Consider the following 23,300-nt stretch of genomic DNA (forward strand, 5'->3'; position numbering starts at 1 on the left):
TCTTCTTTAACATTTAACATTTAACAAGGAGCAGTAATGCTTGAATAAATCCTAAAACATGCCCCTGGTTTCTGTGTCACATCACCCTTCCTCTTACCTTTCTTTCATTACTTGCAGGAGGTTACACAGAGGCTCAGATAGCTCATCCTTTCAGAAGTTTGAACCCCATGCACAGTAGCAAGATGTCCTACAAAACATCCTGGTGAGAAATATGGCTGTCCCTGGAAGCTTGACTCTTAGGAATGTCACACTAGATTGTAGTCAAATATGCCTATTAACACTGAGACACTAGGTAAGTTATGAATTACGATGAAACTGAAAAGAATTACAGTTAAAACAGCAAGAATGTGGGTCAATATGTATACAGACTAATCTTGTGCATAGGGATTTAAAACCCCCTCTGGGCTTCCTGACATATGCTTCTATCCGTTTACGGTTATTTCCTAGTATACAACAATTCCGTCTAGCTTTTATGAGCATAGATTTGGCTCACCATGCACAGCTTTTCTCAAGCCGATCAGCATGAGAGATTTCACCACATGTGTCTACTGTGCAGAAAAGTGCCAAGCTAAATATGGAATAAAATCCCTGGGCCATGGAAAGCTGGGAATCTCAACACTTAAATCCCTCCCAAGGCAGTATCAGCCTATAGTCATTACATTTTCTACTTAAAGGTGAATATTAATGTCTAATGATGGTTACAGCACTGGCAAACAGTGTGTTAGTATAGCTATATGAATATAAGCATTCAGCTGTGGATATTTCTGGTTTAAAGGTGAGTTGTGACCTTTAGCAATATATACATTTGTTTAAAAAATAAAAACAAAACAAAAAAACACTAAGACATGGTCTTGGATCTTGGATCTGGTATTGTATCATAACTTGTAAGTACCAAGACAACCAACGGGAAGGTTAAAAATCTAATCTACAAACTGATTGAATAATCACTGCAGTTTGGATTTTTCCAGAAGATTTTCCTGAGATGCATATTCAACAGAGAGTTGTTTATCACACAGCAATTACAGGAAATGCCAGGAAGAGAATAGGAAAGTAAAATAGGGAAAGGAACAGATGCCCCCACCCCAACCATCCATCATGTTACTTGTAGTGGCAACTGTAGTGCAGTCCTCCCGGGCATCTTTAGAAAGCAATGCTGAATTGACTTTTCCCACCAGGGAAGCAGAAGACCGGGATGTTGAAGCACTAATTCCCATCAGTCTGTAGGGGTTGCTTTAGGGGCTGTTTATGTTTTGAGTTGTCAGGCATGCATATGAGTAGACATAGAAAGTTAGAAATACAAGTCATGCCATTGGAAATAAGAGGACAGAACACCAAAAGATCTGCTATAGCTGTGTCATAGAGACTAATAGAATAAGAATAGTTCCAAAATGAATAGATACATACCAAGTAGTGTATGTTGTGTGTGTCGCCCAGCACACACAGACACACAGACACACACACAGCAATATATATATATACATATATATATATATATATATTCCAATCTACTTACAAATTTACATTACCCCTGTGTCTTTATCATATAAACAATTAAAATAGATTTTGCTTCCTAAAAATCTTCATTAAGGCATATATATCGATCAGCGACTCTGGGAAATAGGAACTCTTAGAAGCTTGGTAAGAAGGGTGCATAAGGAAAGGATCAAGAGTTGGGGAAAGGAGACTTAGAGAAAATATGCTGAAGATATGTTCATTTTGTTTTTTTATCTCGTGATCTTAAAGAAACACAAGAGCTTGGGGAGGGGGTGGAGATCTAGTTAATCTATAGACCTAGAAGACACTTTTTGTGAAAGTTCTGTAAGTTGTGCTGCCATAGTGTTTCTTCAGAGCAAACACCTTTGTTAAAAATGGTAGTCACTCTTTGTCATTCTGCTTTTCCTGTGTCTCCTACAAATACAATGCAAGCTCTTAGAAGCAAGCACTTTCTGTTGAACTTACTCCTCGATGAGACTGAAGAAAGGAGCCTGCTGCCATCACCATGCTATAGCCACAGGACATACATAATGTAGGAGCGCTGTAGTATTAAACAAAGTTATGAAGCAAAGGAGCACAGACAACATCCCAGTAACATTCCATTATAACAACTGCAGGATCTTCCTCCTATATAGGGAGCCTGGAGATCACATAATGTAGTCCAAAGAGGATCCTCCTCCAGCTCATAGAACATATAAAGAAATCTTTACTGTGGAAACACTCTCAAGCCTAAGCTTTCACTAACAGTCAAAGAATTCAACTCTCTGCATGGTGGGAGATGTCATTCTGTAAATATGTTTCTCGTATTGGTTAATCAATAAAGCACTGTTGGCCAATAGGAAAGCAAGATAGGCGGGACTAGGAGACAAGCAGGAGAGAGGAAGTAGAGAGGATCCAAGATAGAGGACAGAGAGGTAGAACACCAGCCCCTCTCTCCAGTAAGATAAGGCCACGTGGAAACTTAGATTAATAGAAATGGGTTAATATTTAAGACAGAGCTAGCCAATAAGTAACACTAGTAACTGGCCAATAGAATTATAAATAATACAGTGTCTCTGTGTGTTGAGGCTGGTGTAGCGGTGGGACCAGACCGGTGGGGAAAAACCTACTCCTAACATCTGCATAATTCATTTCAGCCATATGTTACAGGTTACAAACTAGAAATTTGGACAGATATTCTGGGGATTTGTTTGGAAAAATACATAAAAAATAAAAGTATATTAAAACAAGGAAAGCAATGTCATGTTTTTATCATACCAAATATAGAGAGACTGGGAAGTTCAGCTGTCCTGAGATGCTCCAGTCTCCATCACAAATCCCAGCTTATAATCCTGACTGTCAGAAAAAATCCAATTGCTAATAAGAGCAAGAACCATCTTATGACATACTAAACATTGTCCAAATTTTCCACTCTATTTTTCTATCACTTCATCCTATTTATTCTTTTGTTTTCCTGTGTTAAATGGATTCCTTGGGTATATCTACTCATTAGATATTTAAGAGATGAGTATATTCCCTATAGTTAGAGAACATATGCATGCTGTCTCTTTTTAACTATACCTCATAAATAATCACACTTAATCCTTCTTAGTGCCATCTTTTGCAATCATCTCCCAGTTACCTAGAACATAAGGTACATAAAACTAAACTCAGTGTCCATGCTGTGCTCTCACTAGGGTGGCTCAGAGATAAGCTGTAATTTCTTATCACTGTCTTTCAAGCAATGATGCATCCAAACACGTGGCCCCAGGTTAACTGAAGTGTTAGAGGCATTCCATCATTCAGGAAGGTAAAAATCCATGAAAAACATTTCCTAAGAATTAAAAAGCCGTATTTCTTTAGTAGAGAACTGTTCTAGTGTGCTGTCAGTTGCTATGCTAAATACCATAAACAAATGGCTTTATTTTAGCCTCTGCATTACAGGTTCCCTCCACTATTGAGGGAAACCAAAACAAGAGCCTGGAAGCAGGAACTAGAGCAAGGATAACTTACTGGTTACTTCTCTGACTTGCTTAACTCCCTCTCTTATATGGCCCAGTCTTGCCTTTCCAGGGGTAGCACTGCCCACAGTGAGCTGGGCCCACCCACATCAATCAACAGTCAAGAAAACAACCAGAGGCATGCCACAGCCCAGCCCAATGGTCATGGAGCTAGGGTAATCAGAGAAGGTGTCTCAAAAGAGGTGTCATTTAAACAAAGGCCTGTTTGTAGACGTATGATTTTGAAGAAATGAGGGGACAAACCATGAGGAAATCTGTGGAAGAAAGTTCTAGACAGAGGGAGCAGAAAATATAAATTCTTTAAGATACCAACAAGCTTGGCATGATAGTCAAAAGGTAGTTTTGTTAGTGATATTCATGTTAATGACAAGTAAAATTATAAGAGATAAAGTCAGAGTCTTCAGGGAAAAGGCTAAATTAGTTCATCAATTTAGTTGCCAGACAATACATTTATATTATATATTTGTGTATACGTAAAAAGATTAGGTATTGCACAAATGTAATCACACAAACAATTACAAGTGTCTGTTAGTGCACACATAAAGCTTTTGGAGCAGGTATGTTTTGGAAACTGATAAGTTTTGTAGTTTGTAGAAAAGCATATGTCCATGTTGGGCACCAAAATATATGAATGAGCACAAATAAGGTGATATCAAATATTAATTTGGGAAACACTCACACAATAAAGGCAGAGAGCTGCCATGGTTTTCTGGCCTGAGGGTGCAGGAAGCTGCGTTCCCATCACTGACCATCACACAAGAGAAAGAGCATGCTTCTCAGTCCACATGTAGCACCTGAGACCACGCCCAGAAAGGTCCAGTACCTCAAAAGCTATAGACTGAATGAGTTCCCACAACTAAACTATCTGATTTACCCTGCTCAGGTAGTCTTCGGGTCAAAAGACATTACTATATAACAACCCATAGATACTACAAGCAAGTACACTAAGACCCTTAAGTTGGGTTAACATTTTGGTTTGCAGAGATTATTTTTACCTTTTCCGTGATCTGAAGAGCCCCTGGGAGTCTTCCAAGTGGGATGATTGAGACAGCACTAATATTATGAAACTCTGTCTTTTAGCTGTATATCGTTCTAAACTTCTGAAAATTTTTTAAGCATTTAGTACTTTTGCTATTAAAATGATACAAATTTAAATACTTTAAAGAATATATCAAGGTTTTTAATTAATAAATAAAATAAATTATAGTATTAACAGAAAGTATCAACAAAAAATAAAGTTTTTTCTTTTAAGTGCATATTCATAATTGTGTATATGTGAGAGGATTCATGTGTGTGTGTGTGTGTGTGTGTGCGCACGCGTGCGCTCATGTATATGGAAACCAGGTATTACCCTGGGGGTGTCACTCCTCAGGATTCACTCACATTGGTTTTTTTGTTTTGTTTTGTTTTTTGAGAAAGGGTCTCTCATTTGCTTGAAGGTCACCAATTAGACTAGGATGTATGGTGAGTGAACTCTTGGGATCTACCTTGTCTCTGCCTCCCCAGAGCTGGGATTACAAGCATGCACCACCACACACAACATTTTTGCATGGTTCTAGCACTGAGCTCAGGTCCTTGTGTGAGTATACTAAGCACTGTGCTAACCCAGCTACCTTTCTAGACTTAGGAACGATTTTTAACATGGATTATAAAATCATTTCTAAATTCAGTGTTTCAGTATGACATTCAACTTTTACTGTATACTTTTCAGATTTTTGTGTAAGTTTGGTTCTGTATTAGAATCATAGTAAAAGTGAGTTCCCAAGAAAGATGAAATTTATGTATCAAATTCACCATAAAGTATTCTTTGAAAATTTATGTAAATAATAAGTAATATTAACTAATGTCCAAAGAAGTTTCCTCCATTTTATTCTAAAAGGTGGTCCATTCTCAGGATTTGTGATGCTTCTGTTTTATTTTTTTTTTGTTTGTTTTGAAGGCAAATCTCTGGGGCTTTTTTCCTGTTTTGATAACAAGATGTCATGCTTGTGATAAATATTCGCCTGAAAGATATTTATAATGTAAAAATCCCATAAAATATTTAGACATTTTAAAACTGCAGTTTGAAATCTCCGTATCTCTACCACTCTTTCCCCAACAAAAAATGCAGAGCGATGTATTTACCAGACAGCACATTTCATGGTGAACATTATTGGCTGTGTGGCTGAAAACTGTAATTAGCCATGCCTCACTGATTCATACATGAATCATTTTGAGGTTTGTTATTCCGTTAGAATGTTAATGAGCATGGATACTAAATACTCTGAGAGCTTTTCTTTTTATCTTGGTAAAGTACATATGGTAAGCAGGGAAACATTTAAAATAATTACTGAAAAATATTGCATGTATAGTAGCCCACTGATCTTTTTCAAATAGTAAGGAAGACTGGATAATTTATCAGAGCCATTTCTCTATGATATGCACAGTGATTTTATAAACAGTAATTAATGAGTACTCTGGACTTCTTCCAGGTAAATGTTAATAAAACCCAGGAGTCCAGCCCTTCTGACCTTGCTCCAGTTTCCAGGTAAGAAATTAGCTGAATAAGATGGTTCTAGATCTTTGAAAAGAATATGGAAATGAAACCAACATTCAGAGTTCAGATGTCATTTATAAGTAGCATTGTTTTATGAACTCAGTTGAAAATTAAAGTAATTTAGGAGAAACTATATGTCAGCACTGCTTTAATATAGCAAGGGTTTTCCTTGAGAAACAATTAAACACAAGCCGGAAATGTGGCTTAACTGGTCCTGCTTCTACAGTTAGGGTCACTAAAGCATACTGTAAATGGAAATCAGCTTGCTTTAGAATCCAAGAGCAAACTCTGCGTTGACCTTTAGAAAGCTCATGATGTATATGCCCACAGAATAAACAAAATAATTTCTAAGCAAATTCGTTGACTGTACCTGACCTTTGAAACAGAGCAGATGATGTTAATCAGATTTGTATAATATTAATCTAGCTCATCTTCCATCCCTCCATGTACTTTTCAAATATCATAAAGAAGAATTTTACAACAGGGGCTTTTTCCCATCAAAATCAATTTAGATATACAACAGAATGACCTGGCGTTAAACACTGAAGTGTGTAGCTCAAACACAAAAGCAAGGGAACCCTGTGACTATAAACCTATATAGTATGTACCTAAGGGGAAAATGACTTTGAGCACCATTAACCTGAGTACATTATAGGCAGCTTCTCAATAAAATACAGCTTGAGTCCTAATACTGTGCAAAATACCATTAGGTCAACTTTGAGTTGAAAATTGCCTGCATATCATGAAAAGTTAACCTTTCAGCTGTCTTCTCTTCCTCATCTTCATCCTCCTCTTCTTTAAAAATATTTTCTGTATTTTGAGCTCACAACTTTCTTTGAATATCGTGGTAAGTAACTTGGTACCCATATTCCTTTATTCTCAGTACTATCTCACAACCATAACCAAATCTGACCTCTTTCCAACAGTAAACTTTGATCCATGGGGCTGTGGTGGAGCTGACCCTGGCTGTTTCTGCACAAGTACAAATGAGTGCAGAGACATTCACAGCAAACAAGCTAGACCGAAGCACCAAATGCTACCTGGTCAAAATGGTTGTCTCTTCGAAGACAACTATCCCAAGCTAAGCCAATCTCCTCCGGTGTTTTGTCAAAAAGATTTTTTTTTTTTTTTTTTAGCATGAAATGAAACCAGTGTAAGGCTGCTGGTTACCTTGCCTATCTAGGAATTAAGTCAACTGAGGGCAAGCAGGGAAAAGAGAGGACTAGAGAACAGCAAGAATAGCATCTGGCAGTGCAGCTCTGCAAAAAGCTACTTCTCTGTTCAAAGCTACTCCTCTGCCCAAATCTACTCCTCTGCCCAAATCTACTCCTCTGCCCAAATCTACTCCTCTGCCCAAAGCTGCTCCTCTACCCAAAGATACTCCTCTGCCCAAAGTTAGCCCTACGGTTCTCAGCTTCTCTGGGCTTCCTCTTGTAGCAGTTGATTTGAATTGGGTTTATTCTTTCAACCACAGGAACCCTGGCCAACACCAAGTTCAGCTACCAAACTTTTAAGCTATCCCCACTGTGCTGGTGGAGTCAGGCTAGCCTTAGCTCTGCTAGCTACAAAAGCATGCCCAAGGCTCTCTGTATTCTTCTAATCACTGTGGATACTCAGTCTGTAAAAGAGCATACAAGCTGTACTGTGGCTCTCACACATGTGAAGGGCTGCATATGAGAGAAGAGGTGGATGTATTTTGTGTGTCACCGTGTATCACTGAAATACTCTCCAGACACGGGATAACTTTCTAACAACACAAACCATGTGTGCTTGCACTGGTCTCTACCACTTTCTTGTTTCTTTTTAAAGATTTTTTTTTTTCAGGGTTTCTCTGTAGCTTTGGAGCCTGTCCTGGAACTTGCTTAATAGACCAGTCTGGCCTTGAACTCACAGAGATCCACCTGTCTCTGCCTCTCCAGTGCTGGAATTAAAGTTGTACATCATCACTACCCAGGGTTTTTGTTTTTTTTGTGGGGGGGGCAGGGGAATTAAAATAATGTCTGTATGTCTGTGTATATGTGAGTGCAGTGCCTATGCAATCCAGAAGAGGGCATCTGATCCCCTAGAGCTGGAAATGCAGGAGATAGTGAGCCTCCCAAAGTGAGTGCTGAGAATAGAACTTAAGTCCCCTGCAAGAGCTGTGTATGCCATCCACCACTGAGCCCTTTCTCCAGCCCCCTCTACCACTTTTGTTAGGTGAAATTTGCCCCAGGTGACTTTTAAGATCACCCTGATTACAACAACATTTCATTTCGGTCACCATATCTGAAATTTATTATAAAGTCCCCTCAAGTTTTCAACAAATCACAAATCAGTAAAATCTATCCTATGAAAGAGAAAGATGCACTGAATGCAACTGTGCCTGAATTTATTCTCTGTGCTTTTGACTGTGTGTATAACTGGCTGCTTCAAATTCCTGACACCAGCTATGCCAGACTATATATATAAACTGGAATTGGAAGCTAAAACAAACCTCCCCCCCAACTTGCTTTTGTCATGTATTTTATCCAGCAACAGTAAATGATGCTAAGATAGAGGTGATAGTTGAACAATTTAAATTATAAATAAGGACTTGGTTTATAACAAACATACCATGTTAAACAACACTTCACTGAACTTTGACTTGGAAAATTTCTGTCCCTATGATGGTTTCCCTAAAATCATGGCGGTACAATACAGTAACAGCCTATCAAAGTATCTACAATGAAATGAAGCTATTTCCATCTTGCGTGTTCTTAGGCATGTAGATAATACGTGGCACAGCAAAAAGATTTCCCATGTTCTCAGCCAATGATGCAGGTTCCCCCTTACTCCATTTTCCCATACCATCATGAACTCAGAGGGCTTCAAACACATGACTTGACTGTTCCCTGTGGGATTCATTTGGGGACTGCCAATGTATTTTGTGGTGGTATATTATTTATAATTTATTAAAGCTTGCCTGAGGGTTCAGAAAGAAAATCTAACCACAAGCCATAGAGTCAGGCAGTGGTGGCACACACCTTTAATCCCAGGAGACAGGCGGATAGATCTCTCTGAAGCTCCAAGGCCACCCTGCCTACACAAGAATGAAGAGTAACAGAGATCACGCCTTTGATCCCAGCACCAGGAAAGTGGACACAGAAGTGATATGGCTGGGTAGTGAAAGGTATATAGGGAGGAGGAGGCAATAAATGATAGCTTTTGCCTCTGAGGATTTGTGGAGACAGGATAGCCCTTTCAGCCTGAGGTAGAGGTAAGAACTAATGGCCAGCTGCTTTGCTTCACTGATCTTCAGCTTGAAGTTTGAACCCCAGTATCTGTCTCTGGGTTTTTACTTTTCCTGTTACAACTTTGTGTTCTCAAAAGTATTTTGACATACAATACTTAATAAAAGGCACGCAGATGATACTTGCACTCAAGAGCTGCCACAACAAAACAACACCACCATTCTAGATATACAAACAAGTGTTAGAGGTTCAGGTCCCTTTAAGAACTATTTGGAAAGAGGGAGTCAAGCAATGGGGACCAAAAGAGTAGCAGTTAACATTCTGAAGGACAGCATGAACACTAACCCAGGCAAAGCAATCACCAAAGACTGCTTGAAAGCTGTTTTAGAGGAAATTACGTCAGGAGGGATGTCAGTCCTTCAGACGGTGAAAGAGCACACAAGCACATTTTCCATGTGGAGGGACAGAGCACTTCTCCACGGGGATAGCACTGAGGATCCCCCCACTGCAAAGCTGACCACAACAGCACCTCCAGATCCAGAAACGGGGCATCCCCATTCATCTTATACCTCCTTGTTAAACAGACTTTATTGATGCTGAAAACGCCGTGAGGAAAAGTATCCAGAAGGAGGAAACAAAAAAGATGACTTATAGAATTGGTTTAGAAATCATAAGTGGTTCATTGTTACTTAAGAGGAGACTAGAGGGCAGTGGTTGAAAATGAGATTGAAACTATATTCAAAAGATTATAGGGCTGGAGAGATGGTTCAGCAGTTAAGAGCACTCAGGTCTTTCGAGAACCTGACTTTGATTCCTAGCATCCACACAGCAACTCACAACTGTAACTCCGGCTCTAAGGAAGGCAGTGCCTCATCTGACCTCCTTGGGGCCTGCACACATGGCACATACACACACTTAGGCACACACACACACACACACACACACACACACACACACACACACACACAAATATTTTTAAAAGATTACAAAATGGCTGATAGAACATTCTCTAGACCTAGAGCATAGTGAAAAATAAGTGCAGGGTCTTATCATATAAGCAAGATGATTAAGTTGATATTTGTAGAAAGACCTGGAAAGATTGTGAGGATTTAACTGGAATGGGATAATGACTCAGGGATAAAAATAAGAAAGTCTATTGACCATTAGAAAAATTATTTGACTTTTTAAATTACTAAACATTAAGTAAAAACAAGTGATAAGAGCAAGTTCCAGGACAGCCAGAACTACACAGAGAAACTCTGTCTCGGGGGGGGGGGGGCGGGGAAGGGGGGATGATAGAACAGGAAAAGAAAACAGGAATTGTTAAATTTCTTTCTTTTTTGTTTTTGTTTTGTTTGTTTGTTTTGTTTTTTGAGACAGGGGTTTCTCTGTGTAGCTTTGGAGCCTGTCCTAGAACTAGCTCTGTAGACCAGGCTGGCCTCAAACTCATAGAGATCCACCTGCCTCTGCCTCCCAAGTGCTGAGATTAAAGGCATGTGCCACCAACACCCAGCTGAATTGTTAAATTTCTAAGAAGCCATTTATAATAAAGTTTTGGCATGAAATTTTAAAATGCTCAGGCTAAAAAGCTCATGGCCTTTGACCTAGCAACTCAATTTCTATAAATATGTAGTTAAAAAAAAAAAAAAAAAGCAGATAAAACTAAGTGTCCTGGAAATGTGTCACTGTCATTTAAAATGTGTCCTATAACACCAATGGCAAAGAAAATTGTGTTAAACACAAGGAAGATTTGTGTTAAACAAATCACAGTGGTACACATGTGGTATTGTAAGGATGAAAAAATACAGCCAAATTCTCCAATGACCCCAGGAAGCTAGAAGTTTAAAAATACTAAATACCTTAAATTCCAGACCCTGTCCTCAGCCAGTAAATAGGCCAAAGGTCACATTCCTTGCCTCTTACCTGACTTTGTAAACTGCTTGTGAAACCCCAGTCCCAGTGACCTAACCTAACTGCCATTTGTCAGCCCACCTAGGAGCCCTCACAAATGCAGACCTCCAGGGCTATAGAAAACTGATTGGTCTATAAAGCTCAGGCTTGGATGGTTTAAATTGATTGGTCCACACCGCACAGGCTCTGGATGCTGTGAGATGATTGGTTTACCATGTGCGGGCTTTGTTGTAACCCTATACAAGCTGTCTCAATTCTGTACTGGGGCCCTCAGTCCTCTATACCTGCATGGCATATGACTGTGGACCCCAGTGCGCTTGGAATTAATAGTCCTCATGCTTTTGCATCAAGACCACTTCTCGTGAGTGATTTGGGGTGCCGCCTTTCCTGAGTCAGAGCGTGAAGGTCCACGCTCTGCATGTCTTTCAGTATGAACCTAATCTCATACAGGTATATAAATTCATGTAAAATATAAAATGTAGTTGAAATTTACTTTCATATTTTTCCATTTTAAATCCATTGTATGTATATGTACTAATTTCATAGGTAAGGTTGAGCCATTTGAAATTGCTTACTATGCACTAAATTATAGACCTGCCCCAATTCTTAGGGTGAAGTCCTGGCCCCAAGGTTGCCTGGATTTGAGATAATTTTCTGGAAAATTTCGATATGGTATGTAATTAGATTTGGATGTGGTTTGGGGGGTGGGACTCATGATGGAATTAGTGTCTTTATAAGAAGAGGGAGAGATAACAGAACTTGTGTCTCTCTGTAGACAAAGGAGGAAGAGGTTGAATGAACCTAAAGTAAGTTGGTAGCCATCTACAACCCAAAGCCTGAGCTACCATGGTGTGTTGAGTGCTGTCTTTGCAGGGCTACAATCAGAGCCAGCAGAACAGCCAGCCCCAGGTTCTTGCCTGAGAAGAGGAATGTGGATGAGGGAAAGGCCAGCTAAAAGGGGTAAAGAACAGACACACAGGGTAGTGGTCAGGAGGGCAGATTCAATTTATACTGAATGTGTCCTTAGTTTATTTTTACACAATCTTATGTATTCAACAAACAGAGAGGACAAAAAAAAAAAAAAAAAAAAAAAAAAAAAAAAAAATGGCAGAAGACTTGTATTATCATGTATGAGGGGCAGAGAGACTTACTTCCTTCCCTTAATCCTCCAAGTATTTGGTAGCCACACTTGCCATCCAGCCTTCAGGGTCCCGAGTAAATGCACCTGGGCTCAAACCTATTGCTATTTAGATAAAAGACATCCACCACCAAGGCCAGAATATCCTTTAGCCATCAAGCTATAGACTTTAATATATAAGGACATTTTTAAATTCTGACCTTTCGTCAAAATGAAATGGACTCCTTTTCATGGGTCCCAACAATGGTGGTAACCTAGTCATGGATTTCCAGCATCTAGAATTTCAAGAAAATAAATTCCTGTTATTTAAGCCAATGATATTTGGTAGCATTTGTCTATATTATTTGGAAGTAGACAAAAATAATGAATACAACACTCAACTGATTGCAGAGATGGCAATTGCTTACAATTAAACCTATACAAAAGTGAAATAGACAAAGGACATTTATTAACAATTCTTTGCAATGGATACTAAGCGTCAGAACAAAAGCAACAGTAGTAAAAGTACAAAATTTGGGTAGGCTTGAGGAAGATGTGGGGGCTTCTAAAAACCAAATCCAGAGTTTGTACAGTATGAAATTGGGTGACAAAAAGAACCAAGAACATTAGATCCAAGAACAGCCTGGTAGCTGTTAGGTGGCCTCCAATAATCCCTACCTGCTGCTGTCCACACCTTTGGGAAGTCCTTGTCCTTGGATTTAGCTTAGCAGTGCAAATTGTCTCCAACTTCTCACAGTTTGCCATATGGCTTTGTGAAATGTTTGCCATTGTTTTACTTTTCAACTTTACAATGGCAGGGCAGAAATACACATTCAGTGGGAACCATTCTTCACATTTTTAAATGTAATGCTTCTTAGGACTAGCAATATGCAACAGAATACTCTCTGTCAATAATAGACAGAAGCAGCCAACCCCCTTCACAGCTCCCCACCCTCTACTCGGTCAGGACCCTTAGACCAACAACCCTAAACTACACTTCCTTTCCACGGTTTGAGAAATAACTAATCAGCTCATTAAACATTCAACAGTTTAACATGAAATAGGTGCTGTGTCTTCTGATTTGGTCCAACCCTAGGCTATCGTAGATGCTCTCAGGGCATTTAAGGCAGGCTAGACTAAGCTATGATGCTTGGTAGAAGTATTTACTGTACTTGTAACATAGTGAAACTTTCCAACTTAACCCATTAATGAAAAAGATTCTAAGATACAATTATTCAGGAAAAAGATTCATTTGAAAAGTGACCTGCCTTTGCTTTGACACTTTGACACTGTTTGAGGGACTTACACGTGCACTTTAATAATTGTGTGTGTTCTGGAAGCCCACAATCTCCCAAATGCTCCAAACTGCAAAGTTCTAAATCTGTAACTTTTTTCTTTTATAGAATAAACTTAGAAAATATGAACCTACCCACTTTTAGCTACAGAAAGACTTAACAAGATAGTTTTCTCCAAATTCTTTTCAGTGCCTTATGTAATTTGTATGTAGTAATTTTCGCTCAGCCTCCTTTCTTATTTTGTGTTGTTGTTGAGATTGACTTAAGGCTTATGGGTGAACTATAAATTCAGTTTTTTATAGTACATTAGAAATTATATGACACACAGGTCAGTCCATGGAAATCTAGTCTTGTGGGCACCATCTGTTGTTTCCTAGAGTCTGAGTCCAATGAATGACAGGATGACCTAGGACACCGAAGCAGCAGAACATGTAGTAGAGGGGTTTGGCCCACTCAGCCCAAGTGCTGTGACAACAATGCTTAATCTTTAAGTGTTTTCTAGCTGAGATAATGCTGTAAACACACAAAACCACTTATATGATGAGGGATATTCTTCTGTTTTATGTTTCTTTTATTGGTTAATTATTCCAACACTGACTGGCTAATTGGCCAAATAGGAGTGACTTAACATGGCAGATACTGCCACTAGCTAACTATAGAGGTCTGGAGGTCTGTACAGACAGACAGGAAGTGACATAGCTAGGCAGAATCAGAATATAAGCAGAATGATTCAGGGTTCTTATTAAAAAGTAAAACTATTCTAGCCAAATGCAAAGTAAACCCACAGCAAACATTCACGTGCCAGGATAGACCCACAAGAGCAGAAGAAAAGGAAATGGAAGCCTGGGGTGTGAAAGGAGGTGTGAACTCCAGCTCATCCCAGGACACTTGGAGTTCATGATCTTTTCTCATTTCGTGCTGTTCTTTAGTACTGGCATGTCTCAGTCACCCACCTCTCACAGCTCCTACTGCAGACTTCTGATTACGTACAGCAAATAAGAAGTTCCCCTCCCTGGGTGTATCTACTGCAGACTTCTGGTTGGGTATAGCACTTTGATTCTCCACGTACTTCTTGCATATGATTTGCTACTTTCAAACATTGAATGAAATCTAGATTTCATTAAACTAAATCATAGTCAGACACCCTTCACCTCTTTCAACAATGAAATGGCAAGAACATCTTTGACGTTTCTTTATGATAATTAAGATATCATCGCTGATTGTATCTTATAGAAAATACAATAAATAAAATATGAATTGACATAACAAATCCATTCACACTGGAAAGTAGATAATAGGGCATCCCTCATCCTCTGTCTCAGTTGGCTAGAGAGGTTCTTCGTTGTGTGACCTTTAGCAAACCTTGTAACCGTTCTGTGCCTTGGTTTCTTAATCTACAATAGGATAACAAATCTTGCCTTTAGTATTAGCTGAGATGAGTTTAGTATTAACTTGGGTTATGTGACTCTCATGACAATATGGATGATGTGGTTTCTAATATTTCCCACAATCTTCTAAACTTCCTTTTTTCAAAAACATTTTGCAACATTTCCTGAACTTGTACTTCCTGACCTAATGTGAGTATCATAAGGGGTTTTTGTGACATTGTTATCCATTTGAATTAGAAGCCTGTATTGAGTTGCAGGATCCCCAGTAGCACGATGAGAAGGGGTGTGTGCACAGACATATGTATTCACAAGAACATGGCATTTATATCTATCTACATTCTACTATATGGAAAGCTCCAATAATGTGGCAAAGCAAGGTGGCAGAAGAATTTATATTGAGGCAGAGCATTGTGTTGTATATTTATTCCAGGCTGAAGAAGCTGTGTGTTGTTCATGTGTACAACCCAGACTACAGGAAAACTGTGGTGCACCGAGCTGCTCTTTGTTTTGTCAAAGCTGCTCCTGCTGACAGCTCACCCCCTGCCTCCTCTCTCACAGGCTTGATTTCCTCTTCCCAGCCAGACAGGAGGCAGGTTTGCCTCAAATCCACAATCTGCTACTTCCTACTTATGAAACTACAGCCAAGTCATCTTCTCCAAGGTCAACTCATCCTTTAGCAAAATAGAAATAATTAATGCACTTGTTGTAATGAAGGTTAATGAGAGAACATGTGTAATATGTGGTAGCATTTAAAATGTAGATGTTATGCCTCTGTAGTGTATAACAAAGATCCCCGAATGAAAAAGACCTAAACAAAACAATCTTATTTGTCCTCACTAAGAACCAATGGGATAGTTACACAGTTTCCAGAATTCAGGATTTTTTCATCTTACTACATAGACGCAATTGTGGGCATCTTCCATCTTTAAATGTGAGAAGGTTGCTCATTTTTGCCATTTCCTCTCATCCCAGTAATGGATAGGAAGTTTTTTTTTCATAATAAATAAAAACATACAGCAACATAATACAGAATTTATAGGTTCTTGGAAAGGGATCTAAAGAAAAGCATAGCCAAGATGGCACCACATTGGGTCTAGGGCATCAGGAACCTCATCTGGGAAGAACTGAGGGTCAGATGAAGATGAATCTGAGGCTGAGCAATGTAGCCACCACTGTGCCTTCCTTAACGACTGTGTCTAGGGGTTAGTAAAGCACTTTCCTGACATCCTGACATGTATGAGGCCTGGGGTCCAATCTCCAACTTTACACACAGACAGACAGACAGACACACACACACACACACACACACACACAGAGAGAGAGAGAGAGAGAGAGAGAGAGAGAGAGAGAGAAAGAGAGAGAGAAAGCATCATATATGGAGTTGGAGCAAAAGTGAAAGTCTAAGTTATAGTGTAATCCTGAGAACAACAAAAGTAGCTTGACCAGGGGACTAAGCTTACTCAGGGAGAAGCAGCTGGATGTGCAATGTGTGGAAAGTACAGTGTGGACAATAGAGCTATGGACAAGTAGGATGTGAGATAAGAAATAGGAACATAGGCAAACAGTGATTAGGTTGGAGACTCCGGTTTGTATTGGAAACTCCCCAGGCACCCAGTGCTAACGGTAAGATATGTAGTGCTTCTTATTTCCTAAACAAAAATTCACGGTCAAATGCACAAATGGAGGAATCCCAGGAGTGATCTTGAGTGCCTTCCTTCCCTCCCTAAAGACTAACGGCAGAAATAGCCCTACATTGAAGCTAGGCTGGGGGTGAAGCGGAGGTTAAGCTTTACAGGTGACTAGGGAGAAAAGGGGGAGGCAGGGGTGGGCCAGTAATCTTCAAGATTATTTCTGCAAAAGTAGTAGACACAAATGAACCAGGCATGCAGGAGCCACACACAATACAGCACTAAGGAAATCAGACCCCTTAATTCCCTCAGAATCATGGCCTTTGCTTGCTTTATGCCAGGCACCCAGTAGGCACTCCCTAAGTGCCAATGTCCACAAAAATGATGCTGCCGAGCGGGCAGCACAGCCTCTCATTTGGCCAATTATTTATGATCGTTCAGCTGATTTCCCACTCTTGTAATGGCCTTCAATTTTACTGCAAACACAATTAGGGCATGCCAACAATAATGCTTTACCACCACAAAAATAGATCTTACCTCCCACTGGACACCTTTATGCACTAAATCTCTGGCTAACAGACCCACAAACAAAGTCCTAGGCAAGGTTCTTTTGCCTATAGAGGAAGGCAGTTGTAGGAAAAACCAATATGCTAGAGTCAGGCCCAGGAGAAGTTGGAGCCCACATCTTCATTTGTTACATCTTTGCTCCATCTGCTTCCTCGTCATCATTTCATTTATAATATCCATGTCTTTCGAGGTTAAAATAGGCAAACTTTTTAAAAATTCAACAACTGAGTATTAATTGATCCAAAGCAATTCGAAATCACATTATTTCCCCTAAGCCAGGCATAATCCAGCATTTTGCATGTTTGGCCTGGAGGAGTGAGAGTTGGGCATCAGCCTACATAGTATAGCAAACCCTCTCTCAACAAAACAAAACAAAGCAAAACAGCTAGTTACTACATTGCTTCCAGAACTCATGCCATTGACCTTTCTTCTCTGGGAATACCTATTCTTCCCTTTCCAGACTTGCTCCACTATTTATTTCTTTCATTTTGATTATAGCTCTTTACTATTTGATATCAAAGGAGTTCGCAACATAAAGCCTATGCATGCTGTAGAGCAGGTCACTTTCCCTTCCTACCACTCTGCTCCCACCCCTGCTCCTGGAGGACAAACAAGAGCCTAGAAGAATTCCAGAATATACCAAGAAATGAATTCTGAATCATAAAATCCAGAGCCAAATGAGGGGAAAAACACATTTTGGACACCCAAGCACCATTGGTTAGCATGACTAATCAATACTTAAACTGTTTCTTTAAGATATTTGAAGTAAAGGTCTCCCCTATTACAAACATTTCTAAGAATATCTAGGTAATACCATCCTTCTGATGACTGTAACTCTAGCCCCTTTCTTGGGTGTGAGGACCTGTTTTGTTTGGCTTTTTTGTTTGTTTGTTTGTTTTGTTTTGTTTTGCTTCCCCTAGAGTTATACTAATCTTCAGCTTCTGGTTTAACTTTTAGGTCATTGATAAAGGAATGTTTTTGTCTTTTTAAAGCTGGTTTATCAAGCATTTGTAAATGAATACAGAATCTCCTACTTCTCTGACCTTAGAGAGTAACGATATGGTTTAACAGATTGCAATTCCAGCCTGCCCTCTTTTAACACTCCTGTTGCCTAAGAGCTAACTTTCATCAGCACCACTGCACTTTAAAATCTAATCTCACTGTACTTATCAATCACACGTCAAAATGAGAGTTAACCAAGAGAAACCACACACCGAATCATACTTCCCACAAAATAATTGTTACAGTTCTAAAGAGTATCCACAAGGTTTTACCATTCTTTAAGTGTAAGGCAGACTTTGAGTCTCAGTTTGACAAAATAAAAACAATAGATAAATATATATGTAGCAATAATCAAAGAAAAAGAGGCTGTCGGTTTGAGAGTAGGGTGCATGGGAAGAACTGAAGAGAGGGCTAAGGGAGGGGCATGAGGAAGGAAAGGGAAAGGGGGAGGTGATGTAATTATATTTTAACATGTTTTAAAGTAAAATATACATGGAAAGATTAAATACCTGAAATGGTCTGTGTATATTGAATTTGTAAATTGAAATATCAGCCTGTACACCATAAATATGTAAAGCCATTGCTTGTTAACAATAAAAACATGATATACAGTATTGCAGCTCTAACTCTACTTCCTTTGGGGCACTTCCTCTGGGGATGGACAACAGAAGGTTGAGCTAAAGACAATTAGAATTAAGTAAATTCCCTGCCTTCTTTCTCTTTGGTTAAAGCAAGACAGAGACTTACAGATGTGGGAAGAGCCCTGCCCACCTTCCCACCATGTTAACGAAGTCTAACTCCTGATGAGAGTGCTGGACCTTATCATCCAGGAGAATGGTAACTGGGGAAATTATGCGAACAAAACTAATGTAGGGGTTGACAGGTGGGACAGTACTCCTTATTCATCATAAGGATGGTTGTTCACTGGTTTATGTAATAGGAGCTTTACATGACGTGGGAACTTTCAAAAGGAGACCAGAGACCCAATGAAAACTGTTAGAACAGACAGCTGGATAAAATTATGAATAGACAAAATCAGCATGTGAGCCTCCTGTAACAGACTGAGGGTAGCTCTGTAACACCTTTTTGTTCAGATTCTGTCAGGGGCTGTGTTTGTGGGATGCAATCAATTGGAGCCAGCTGAGCAGCCCCAGGCTTGTACCTGAGTGAGGGAGTGTGAATCAGGGAAAGGCTAGCTAAAAGAGGGTTAAGAATCCAAGTCAGAAACACAGGATAGCTGTCAAAAGGGCATATTCAATCCATACTGAATGCGCCCTTAGTGTATTCTTTCATGACCTTATGTATGCAACCAACAGTGAGAACAAAAAACAAACACAAAAAACAAACAAACAAAAAACAAAAACAAACAAACAAACAAAAAAACGGCAGAAGACATCTATTGTACATACGGGACAGAGAGATTTATTTCCCTTAATTCTCTGAACATATTTGGTAGCCACACCTGCCATAAATGCACCTTGGCCCGAACCTATTGTTATTGAGATAAGAGACATCCACTGCCAAGGATGAAACATTCTGTCGCCACCAAACTAATGTCTCATGAACAATAAGACAGATTTGAGCTCGTCGCAAGATGGAGTGGACTCCTTTTCATGGGTCCTGACAAGATTCCCGTCTCAAATGTAGCATTCCTTCCTCCCAGCCACAGCACAGAATCCCTGTGGAGTAAAGGTGATCATTAGAAAATTGTAGTTTCTATGATCCACCTTGGTGGGGGAGGGGAGGAGGAACTCCATCTCTATGAAACTGAAGAACAGGAGAGGAAGGAAATGCTTTCCTTCAGGCATCCACAGGGATGTTGCCTTTTTCTCAATTTGATACTATGCTGGTAACTGTAAGGCCAGTTACATGTCCCTAATCATGTCATCTAATTATTGAATGCAATATCTGAGATATTTTATCAATTCAAAAGTAATGAAAGTCTATATACCTTTTCTTCTATGTATGCTGTGGCTTGAACTCAGTGTGGGATCTTTCAAGCTACATCACTGTTAAAAAATATTCTAAGTTTTATCTCTGCTGGGAACTAGTTTATTGAATTTTCATGTGAGGTAATTATTGTATATTTAATAATTACATTATGGATGATATTATATGCCATATAATGAAATGTATTTTTTTATCACATAAAACTACTTCATTTCATCCCCGTTACTACTTTGTATGTGCATAAATGTGTAAATTGACATTTCTTATCAAGACCATCCAGTCCCAAATAAACACACAGAAGCTTATATTAATTATAAATTCTCAGCCAATAAGCTCAGGCTTATTACTAATTAGCGCCTACATTTATATTAACCCATTTCTATTAATCTATGTGTTGCCAGGGGCTCGTGGCTTTACCTGTCCCCTAGCATGCCTTGCTTCCCCTTCACTCTCCTGACTCTGCCCTTCTTCCCTTTCTTAGTTTGTTTTTTCTACCTAACCTAATCCTGCCTGGTTATTGGTCAGTCAGCTTCTTTATTAAACCAACTAGAGCATAATTTATACAGGTATATTCAACAGCATGATGTATACATATTCACATGTGTGCATTTGTGTCCAGGTGCATGTAAGTGTCCATATATGTGAAGGCCAGAAGTCAGTACTAGGTATCTTCCTTAAACAGTCTGATTTATATATGTGTGTGTATATGTATATGTATATGTATATATGCATTTATAACGTGAACATGCTCATTACTCATCATAAGGTTGATAAATAAACAGGCAGATAGACAAAGAGGTTCTCACTGACTGGTCTGGAACTTGCTATGTAGCCCAGGGTGGCCTCAAACTCACAGATATCCACCTGCCTATGCCTTCCTAATGCTGGTATTAAAGGCATGTGATACCATGCCCATCACCATCTTATATTTTTTTCAGGATTTCTCAATGAACCTGGAGCTCATTGATTTGGCTATGTTGGCTGACTAACATTGTGAGCTCTAGGAATCCATCAGTGTCTTTCCTTCCCTCACCATACATACATACACACATTCACATACATACACACACACACACATTCACATAGTATACACACTCACTCATACACATATACACATATACATACATTCACTCACATTCATATATATGTGCATACATACTTACACACATTCACATATATACACACTCTCATTCACATACATACTCATACTCATTCACATACACACACAGGTTATAGTGAGTGTGTATCTGATTCTTTTTGTGGATGTCAGAGATCCAAACTCAGGTCTTCAGGCTTGTATGACAAGCCCTTTACTGGGCTGTCTCCCAGCCCCCTTATCACAACTTTTGCAATTACTAATATTACCACATTTTATACAGTAGAAAGTAAATCTCAAACAAAGTAAATAACTCATTAATAAGCAGTAAAAACTAAAAGCCAAGCGATTAGAAAACTAAATTTTATTTTGTTCCTCTGTAAACACAAAAGAGTCTTTTTAAAAGTGATTTTGCTGGAAGAATGATGTGGTAAACACATGTGAACTGGAATTTAGACATGTGTCGTATCAGGCAAAGTATCTCACAGTTTTCCCATAACACTGATCAAGAGCCTAAATTATTATATCATTGTCTTCGTCCGTTTCGGTTGTGTTTTGCATCCTTATTAACACATTAGAACATATCAAACTGATGTGGAAACTGTTAATCTCAGCTGTGGCCTGAAGATTCCCCCTGTGGTGAAATTCTTTTACATTATAATGAGTTTACTGGTACCATTGCTTACCAATTTCATTCTCTATTACTCTCACACAAGCTCTAAAAAATCTTAGCAAGTTGTTGGGAAAATTAATTCAAACATCTATATCATTAAAGGTAAAATAATGTTTCTATAAAACACTCAGCCTCCATTTCTGAGCTACGCTATGAGGAATCACAGTTGATCTCAGCCTCAACACTTTTTTTTTTCTTCACCATTAAAATAATGTCAGCTAACTTTGGTCAAAATAATGCAATAAAATGTAACATGATTGCCTAAAAAAAAAATCACGCAGTTGTAATTTTTTCATATAAAAACTGACAATTACCAATGCTTTCCCTCCTTCACAAGTGTGGAATTTTTTACAGTTTGTAAAATAAATGACCCCAAATGAGTTGCTTTCAATGAATGATATTATTATGTTTCTTTTTCTAACTTCATATTCAAAAGCTAAATGAATCTTCAGATTTCTCAGCCAGGGGTCTCACTGTCTCACATTTTATTTTGATGATTCTTTTGCTTAATAGCAGATTCTTTTGCTTTCACATTCCAATTTGACACTCCAGATTGTTCAATTTGTTGAAAGACAGAAGGCTTAAGAAACACATTAATCTGTTTTTCTGTAACTGTGGCGTGCCAATAGTCTCCTCATAATAGTATCTGTAATAACTCTGCAAAATAAATTTTCCATAATTTAGTGATTAGAGAATTTCTTCTATACTTTTCACTGCAAATTGACTTAGTAACCATCTGATCAGCTACTTTCAAACATGCAGGATTCTGCAGCAAGAATTCTAGGCAAGTGTAGATAACATGGTGATAACCTACCCCCCCCCAAAAAAAAGTTCTAGGAAATCAAGTTATTGCATGGTAAGTCCCTTTATGCAATCACCCGCAGCTGACCATATTACATCATGCTTGCAATGACATTATTTGTATAAATGTTTTATTTTGCATCAGAGAATAAGTTTGAATCTTCTTAAGGTGATAAACATCTTAAAATTATCTTTCAAACTGATCTTTCTATAACAGAACTTTTGATAGCACAGAACTTTAATGTTAACAGCAAAATATGAAGTTTTCAGTGTCATATCCAGTCTCTCCAATATCTATTGTTAGTTCCTGTTGGAAACTGGCATTCTGCTGACCCCCACCTCTAAGGATGGGCTGGACACACATGCCCAATATGGCCACATCAAGGCTATGTCAGGAGTCACGGGGCTGCATAAGAACCCAGTAAGCATATGCAAGCTTCCCCTTTTAAGCAAGCACCTCTCTCTCCCTCCCTCTCTCTTCTTTTCTGCTCCCGGTGTTTCTATGTCTCTTTACCTCTTTTCCTTTCCCTCTCATTCCCCTTTCTAATAAAACTTCTCACTCAAGCTCTGTCTGCCTGGCATGTTTTTCCCCCATCTCAATCACCCACGCCTGCCATGGAATCCTCCCTGGTA

Source organism: Phodopus roborovskii, unplaced genomic scaffold (genome assembly GCF_943737965.1).
Source record: "Phodopus roborovskii unplaced genomic scaffold, PHOROB, whole genome shotgun sequence".
In the NCBI taxonomy this organism is placed as follows: Eukaryota; Metazoa; Chordata; class Mammalia; order Rodentia; family Cricetidae; genus Phodopus; species Phodopus roborovskii.